Source organism: Mus pahari, chromosome 16 (assembly GCF_900095145.1).
Source record: "Mus pahari chromosome 16, PAHARI_EIJ_v1.1, whole genome shotgun sequence".
In the NCBI taxonomy this organism is placed as follows: Eukaryota; Metazoa; Chordata; class Mammalia; order Rodentia; family Muridae; genus Mus; species Mus pahari.
In genome coordinates, this window is record NC_034605.1 from 27592218 (window position 1) to 27600883 (window position 8666).

At 43.5% G+C, this 8666-nt stretch overlaps 1 non-coding gene across 1 annotated transcript; it reads left to right on the plus strand.

Annotated features, from left to right (window-relative positions):
- The first annotated feature begins 1051 nt into the window (after positions 1 to 1051).
- Positions 1052 to 1155, plus strand: LOC115065655. The gene has a single exon (XR_003845423.1). It is a non-coding gene; the product is annotated as a U6 spliceosomal RNA (small nuclear RNA).
- The last annotated feature ends 7511 nt before the right edge of the window (positions 1156 to 8666 follow it).

The following is an 8666-nucleotide window of genomic DNA, read 5'->3' on the forward strand; positions in this document are numbered from 1 at the left end:
GAATTGCACCTGATGGAGGTTGCTAAGTGGACTCTGTGCCTTAGCCCAGAGGAACAAGACATCTCTAGCCCTATGGCTACTCCAGAGAGCTTTTGTGAAAGACATGTGCATAGCACTTCTGCCCAACCCAGACAGCAGGCCCTGGAAGCTTAAAATGTGGGGAATGGGACTGTGAGCCTGAGATTTTCATCTCTGAAGGTAAGTTTAAAATGTCCCAGGTGGCTCTGCTACCCTGGGAAGCAGAGATCTATGTCGAGTCATGTGTTCTCTTTCCAAACTTAGCTTATGCAATTTCAGACCAAGAACTGACTAAAATGGTCCATACCTGGAAGTAGGCTCACAGCTCTCAAGGACAGATGGCCTCTTGCATGGGAAGGATGTTAGGTGTCAGTAGATAGACACAGGTAGGATGCCATTCTTCAATAAACTTATCTGGGAGATGAGACAGCTAACTCTGCAAGTTCAGCATTAGAATGAAAAAAATTTTACCACATGGCAGATATCTAAAATAGATATAGCATCCATTTTGTTTTGATGTTGTCTTTTGTGCTTTGGAGCTGTGTAACCCTGATTTCTCCCCATAACTTTAGGCAAACATCTATTAGATATAGATCCGCAACATTTAAAGAAGATTCCTGTAGTGCAATTCAGCCAGCAGAGAACAAGCCTTAAAAGAATTCATTGTTATTGTGAGATGTAAACCTGGTGCACAAACGGGAAAAACAGCAAACAAAGGAAGCCACTGCTCCTGTGTTATAGTATTTCTGGTGGGTAGGAAGCAGGAATGGGAATTTTCTACACTAGCAGCAGACACTTTACATAAAAGTCAGACAAAAGTGCTTTCGGGCAGTGAAGGGCTCTCTAAGCCAAGACATCTGTCTTTGGCTCACTGACCAGATATGTGAATGCTCACTAAATGCCAGACTCCCCCAGTGGGTACAGGGACATGACACTTAGCAGACCAGCTCTCTCCTTAATGGAGCAAGAGCTAATGGGAGAGGGAATGATGGGATCTGATAACCTCAGACTCTATTTTAAAGAACTGAGACAGTTGTTTATTTTTACAGCACGTATGATAAAATTGGCACAATACAGAGAAGATTAGTATGGCTCCTGCCCAAAGACACACAAATTTGTTCAGTATTATGTGTGTTTGCTATCTTCTGAACATGACATGCATTTTGCAATCAAGAACTCACAGAAGGTATGGTTACAGGCACATGACCCATACAAGAACAAGATCAAGTCAACCTAAATTCTAGCATAGATCACACACATACACACACACACACACACACACACACACAGGACCAGTTGTGGGAGGAGATGGGGGAGATGTATAGAGGGTTAGGAAATTGAACAGAGCTGTGTAGCAGTGGGGGGGTGGTGGTGGTGGGGAACAGGGGGTAGCCAACAGAAAGTCCCAGATGCCAGGGAAACAAGAGGATCCTAGGACACAACAGGGATGGCATTAGCTGAAATGTCCAACAAAGGGGAGGAAGAACCTGTAGAGACCATATCCAGAGTTTAAACATAGCCCCGGGTTGAGGGATGGGGCCACTCACCCTTCTCAAAAAATTTAACCCAGAATTGCTCCCGTCTAAAGGAAATATAGGGACAAACCGTGGAAAGTCATCCAGAGACTGCCCCTCCTGGGGATCCATCCCATATGCAGACACCAAACCCAGACACTATTGCTGATGCCAAAAAATGCTTGCTGACAGGAGCCTGATATAGCTGTCTCCTGAGAGGCTCTGCCAGAGCCTGGCCAATACAGATGCACATGCTTGCAGTCAAGCATCAGACTGAGCACAGGGACCCCAATGGAGGAGTTAGAGAGGACTGATGGAGCTGAAGGGGTTTGCAACCCTATAGGAATAACAACAATATCAACCAACAAGAACCCCCAGAGCTCCCAAGGACTAAACCACCAACCAAAGAGTACACATGGACGTACCCATGGCTCCAGCCGCATATGTAGCAGAAGATGGCTTTAAATGGCACCAATGGGAGGTGAGGCCCTTGTGCCTGTGAAGGCTCAATGCCCCAGCATAGGGGAATGTTAGGGCAGTAAGCCTGGAGTGGGTGGGTGGGTGGGAGGGTGAGTACCCTCATAGAAATGGGGAGGAGGGAAGGGTGAATGGGATAGGGAGTTTGTGGAGGGGAAATTGGGAAGGGGGATAACATTTGAAATGTAAATAAATAAAATAACCAATAAAAAAAGAGTAAGCAATATGGAAGATTCATTTATACATGTCTTGAAGTTTGGTGTGGCTCACAGTTTGGACTGGTAATACAGAAAAATCAGTAAGGCTCACAGCTGGCTTAACTAAGTGGACTTATGGTAATGTTTAGTGAACCAGGAGAACAAAGGATATGACAGGCATGGGGCACAGTGGGAGCTTGTGTGCATTGGAAGTGTCTGCCTTTGAGGAGCAGGTTAGTGTTCAGATGCTGTTTTTACTCTGTGGAAGAGGACAGGGCTACAGATGTGTAACTAAAAGTTTATTCCCTTTACATGGCTTTCAAAACTTCAAGACTGAGGAAACCACCAAGAAGAGTGTGTAAAGATGTTAGAAGACCCAAGTCCCTCAAAACTCAAGCATGTGAGGTTCCAGTCCCTGTGCCATGAACACTGAGTGAAAGGCCCGTTCTTTTGTGGGGTTTAGTCAAAGCCCTACATTTTCACTCAGGGTATCATCAAATACAAGTAAGGATGATCATGTTCATGCATGCGATGCCCTGTAACCTGTAAGCTGGGGGTGGAGCCACCAGAAACAGCCTGTGCCTGTGTCTTGATATCAAACTCCCTCTCCAGAATCATGAGAAAATAAATTTGTCATGCCACTAAAACTACCTAGTTTGTGACATTCTGTTGTATCTGTGATAGCAAGCTGGCAGATCATAGTACCAAGAAGTAGGATGCTACTATAACACATACCCAAACCGTGAGAGTAGATTTTTGAATGGATTAATTAGGAAAGGGTAAAATAATTCTGAGGATCATGTTGGAAAAAGTCACTGCAAAGAACCTGTCAGTAGAAGTAGAGATATCAGAGTTAATTCTGGGGAATTCTCAGAAGGCAAAGTCAAGAAAACTATAAGATGCTTCCGTTTCCTTGGAGAATAAGTGTTCATAAGCACAATGATGGTGCACATGATGCTACGACAGGCCATTGAAGGACATGAGAGAGAGGCTTTTGTAAGCTGAAGGAAAGATGATCCTCTCTCTAACGTGGCATAGAACTTGGCTGAACTAGTTCAAGTGTTGTTGAAGGTACCACTTACAAGCAACAATATTAGGTACTCGGTGTGGTAGCTGTATAAGCAAAGGAGAAGAGACAGATTTAATCCCTTTGTGTAAGTAAATGTCGAGGGAAAGAGATGGTTAGACAAAGGGATTGTTAGCCAAACAGTACTAGCCCTTGGAGATGAGAAATCAACCACTCTGTCTGTCTGTCTGTCTGTCTGTCTGTCTGTCTGTCCTATCTATCTATCTATCTATCTATCTATCTATCTATCTATCTATCTATCTATCTATCTATCTATCTATCTATCTATCCATCCATCCACCATTTATTATCCATATATTATTGCATTTGTGCATATATGTATGGAAGTATGTTAGTGGGAATCCTGGGGATTCAGGTTGTCAGCCTCAGCAGGTAAAGGTGATTACTGCTGAGACATTTGGACTCTGTTTTATCTGTTTTCTGAGAATGGTCTCACGTAGCCCAGGTTAGTCTGAGCTCACTATGTATCTGAAGGTGACTGTGAACTCCCTGTTGTTCTACTTCCACATCTCCCATGCTGGGATTATAAACATGTGCTACCACACTTTTTAAATTAAACACATGTGGATGAGTAGCCCCCTGACAAAAGCATCATGGGTAAACGTCATGAGTTTACTCTCTCAGCCGGGGGAGGGGGGAGCAGATTACTCCAGCAAAGATGCTACCAATTTAATGTAGATTTAGAAAATAGATAGAATGGGAGAATGTTGTCATGCTTTTTGCATTCTTTTTTTAAAAAAATGACTTAAAAATATTTATTTATATTAGTATATCATAGCTATCTTCAGACATACCAGAATAAGGCATCTGATTCCATTACAGGTGTTTGTGAGCCACCATGTGGATGCTGAACTCAGGACCTTTGGAAGAATAGTGAGTGTTCCTAGCCGCTGAGCCACCTCTGCAGCCCATGCTTTTGGCATTCCATACGAGGTCTTCTCATAAACTATTCTACTGTGAACAAGCCCTGTCTTTCAAGAAACAGAAGAATGCCCCATGAGCATTTTTAAGGTCATTGTGGCTGACATTTCTTTCCACTTAGTGTATGTTTTTAGATTCAGGTGTTAGTGGCACAGGGTAGGCAAAGTCCATGCATGGGTCAGTCTCTCATTGAGAGCTGCTTGAATGGATTCTGGCCCAACTACAAGGTCAGGACTCTGCAAAGGAGGAGTCAGCTTCATACGGAGTCAAGGAAGTAGCATGGCCACAGCCGATGGCCTGAGATTTGGACACAGAGTTTATGAGTGTATTCTCAATACTTAAGAGCTAATGGACTTGGTCTTCTTAGTTAACAGAAGTGCCTAGGATGTCTCCCCCTTTCTTTCATGTACCTCCCTTTGCACATGTCCATATCATATCCATGCCTGTCACAACTCTATTTTAACATCATTTATTTATTTGTTACTTTTATATGTATGGGTGTCTTGCTTTTGTACCATGTGCCTGCAGAGGCGGAAAGAAGGCATCAAATTCCTTGAAACAGGAGTTACTGATGGTTGGGAGCCACAGTGTTAAGTGTTGAGAACCAAAGCCCGGTCTTCTGCATGGGCAGCCAGAACTCTCAACGGCTGAGCTATCTTTCCAGCTACACTGCTGTATATTAGAATCGTTTGACTTGTCTGGTTTCGCAGGTTCACAGCTGGAGAGAAAATTTGAGCAGGGATAAATGTATCTTGAGTCTCAGTCATATCTGGTTCAGGTTTCTTAGATAACACTTCAGATTTCAGAATTAATGCTAGGATGAGTTAAGCTAGATGGGGGAATGTGATAAGAGGATTTTGCATGGGAAAAGGACCTTGGTTTTGTCATGTCAGGAGTGAAGTATAGAATGAACTGTGACTCAATATTAATTCCTTGAAACTCTAAACCCTAATGTGACTGTTAGTGGACATAGGTCTTGGGCCTTGTAGGAAGCCGATGCTCTTTCTACTCACATCCTGGGAAAAGGCCAGCAAGCACACAGTCAGATGAAAGCCGAGAGGAGAGGTGAGGTGCATCTGAAGGCAAACGCCGTGGCACCTTGGTCTGATGCTACCAGGCTCTAGAAGCAGAAGAAATCATTTAACTGTTCAGTCAGTAGCCAGAGGAGAACAGGCCAGTGGAGACTGTGATAAGGGGTTATGTCTCAACAGCTAAATTGCATGTATGAAGAATTTAGAATTCAACACTCTGGCTTCTTGCAGAAAAGACTATCAGCAATGTGCATAAGATCTAAATCCTACAAAATGTAAGTACCCTTGGCATGGCCAGACTCATCATTATCAATGAGAGAACTTCTGGAAAATGTGTCTGCCAAGACACACTGACATTTAGAACTCCAGTGATGTAGAGAGGTCCGAACGCTTTGACTACAGAGGCGGATCACTGTATCTTGGGCTAGCTTTAACCTCCTGGCCTACTTCGGAGTCTGTATTAACACTCTGTAACAAATAGATAAACACATTTTGGAAATCTATTAACTTGGCAGTCCACTAGCTTCCATCTACCCAAATGCTAAGGATGGCATCAGATAGCCTCTTAACGCTATTGAAGAGCTCCCCTCTTGCTGTATCCACCTCTCCGATGTACCCACTGATCTAGTTTAAACTTGCCTTTGATTTATGACTTTCTTTGTTCTCATAAAACCATAGAACACCAAGAAGAGGGTTTCGTGTTTGAACATGGAATTCAGGGTAACCTAGATCTGTGTTCTCAGGCCATGGTTACTAAAATTTAAAATTAAACTCATTCTTTGTTGTTGTTGTTGTGTGTTTGTGTGTGTGTGTGTGTGTACGGTTATGGTGATCAGGAAGGAACTAAGTGAATGGTTTGCTTATTCACCAGAGGAACCCCCTGAATAGAAACAAGGGACTCACGGAGTCCAGGCCCATAGTGCTTTTCCTCAGGTGGGCTGCTGAGTTCTTTCCAGGGTTCTCAGACCTCTCTTGGTGGTCCACAGTCCACTTGTTTATTATGAGCTGGTTAACTAAGGAACCTAAATTGACAGATACATATTTTTTTTTTTTTTTTTTTTTGGTTGCCTTTCAAAGTCTTTGGTTTACGGTACTGAGTTTGTCTACCTTGATCCAGACCTTTGATTTCGTTGTTTGTTTGCTTGTTTTCAACTCTCTAAAGACATTTTGGGTTTTATTTGCTTTTGGAACGCTGAAGCAATTTTGGTTTCTGTTTTTTCATTTGTCCTCGGATTTTGCCTTTGGCGTGTCTCGTTTTATTACCGCTTGGCCTTTTTGTCCTGATTTTCCCTCTGAAATACCTACATTCTGTGGTTTTCTGTTGTTTCTCCTGTGACCTTAGGAAGCCGTTCACTTAGGATATTTATAGGCACTTTTTCAGAAGGGGAAAAAGAGGCACGGTGCTAATAGGGTAGGGGGTAAGCTTTCGAAATCCAGGGAGTGTTTGGAGATCAATCAGCATCTATCTGGTGCTTCAGCTGGCCTGTGTGTGATAACTATTGACTTTCAGCTTGCAAGGATTTGTAAAAATAAGGAGATCTAACCAAGGATAACCTGGCTTTATGGTTCCTCCCGTGAGGGAGGGAGAGGGGAAGGGGAAGGTATTAGTCAGGGTTCTCTAGAGAGACAACTGAGGGAAGGAATCCGTATATATAAAACCAGGTTGTATTAGAGTGGCTTACAGGTTAGGGTCTGACCATCCAGTACTGGCTCTCTCCCTATGAAAGGCCCAAGAATCCTGTAGTTGTTCAGTTTACAAGACTGAACGTGTCAGTTGATCTTTAATATATACAAGAACCTGGAAGAAGTGGGCTCTAATGAGCTTGACATTGCGAATGAACTTGACAGGGCGAGTGAGGGCAAACACCCCTTTTCTTTTATGTCCTTTAATAGGGTACCACCAGAAGGTATGACCCAGATTTAAGGTATAGATCTCCCCACCTCAAAAGGATGACTAAATCCTAAATCAAACAATAAAAAAACCAAGAAAACCTCTCATGGGTTTGCCCAGCTGTTCAGGTTTCAGTTATTTCCAGATGTAGTCAAATTGATAACCAAGAATAGCCATCACAGGGGAACATTTGATCTTTCAAAATTGGCATTTCTGTGTGCTTAATTAAGTTGTAGGTGACAGCAGCAACAACAAAAAATCACAACCAAGCAGCTTGCTTTAATTAAAATGGAAAATTTTTGTAAAAAATGATAAAGTTGATAATTCATAATGATAAGAATTCCATGACAATCTCCTTGTGAGTTAGAATGAGCTGCCAATGAGAAGTGTATTTAAGACTCTGGCCAGGGAAGCAGGTCAGTGCCTTGTTTATCGGAGAAACTTATTCTTGCAGCAGATAAGGACAAACAGAGAGACTTAGGGCCAGACATTACAGAGTGGGGGGCCTTGGAATACTTGTCCCTCAACGGAGTGAGTGCCTCCATCAGATTCCCCCCATCAGGGCTAGGGGAACCCTGGGAGAGGAGATAAGAGCCCCAGTGGATGGATGGCACCATGAAAACAAGGTCCTTTAAATCACCATGGGCGAAGCTCACAGGAATTCCCAGACTGAGGCAACACACACAGGGCCTGCACAGGTGAGTGCGACCGCCAGCAGCCACACTTGCCTGAAAGATGGGCTGGGGCTGAAAGAGATTAGATGGAGAACAAGGAAGGAAAGCTAAGACAACATAGCTGATCAAAGTCCCCAAGTTTACTAAGATTCTGAGCTTATATAGAGGGAGGAGGCCCATCCCCCACCACTCCATTTTTGATGCCCTTCACCAGTTGAAGGTGATCTGCGGGATGCTGTCTCAAGTGTCTCAGCAGGTAACGATAACGTTTTGGAAGAAAAGTAGTGGCAGGTGTAGACAATAGAGCCTGCTTTGTAAGTCAGAAGGTTCCACCCTAGGTGGTCCTGTGCTTGGTGGCAACAAGGTCTGAATAGGCCTGCTTCTAAGGCTGGGGGAGGCAACACACAGGGCCTGCATGCACAGGGCCTGCATGGCTCTGCACCAGGCCCTCTGCACTTACAGTATGGCTCTGGGTTTAGGGTCTCTTCCATCATTTGCTACCCTTGCCAAATTCAGGGCCAGACCAAGATGTATTTACACCAAAGATGTAGTGCTCTCAGACTCCCTGACTTTTCTCAGACTGATCAACCCTTTATCAATGAAGGAAGATCTCCATGAAGACCCTTAAAGCCTGCAGCCCTCAAGAAGAGGCCTGACTTTGGTTCTCCAGTCTTCCCTACTTTGCAGAGGCCCTGTTGTGTGTGTTTTCTCATCTCTTATCAATGCCTCTCTCTCCATTTAATTAATTAATTAATTAATTAATTTTGAGACAGGGCCTTTCTATGTAGCTCCCTTGGTTGTTCTTCTTTCTTTCTTTGTTTTTTGTTGTTGGATTTTTTTGTTTGTTTTTGTTTTT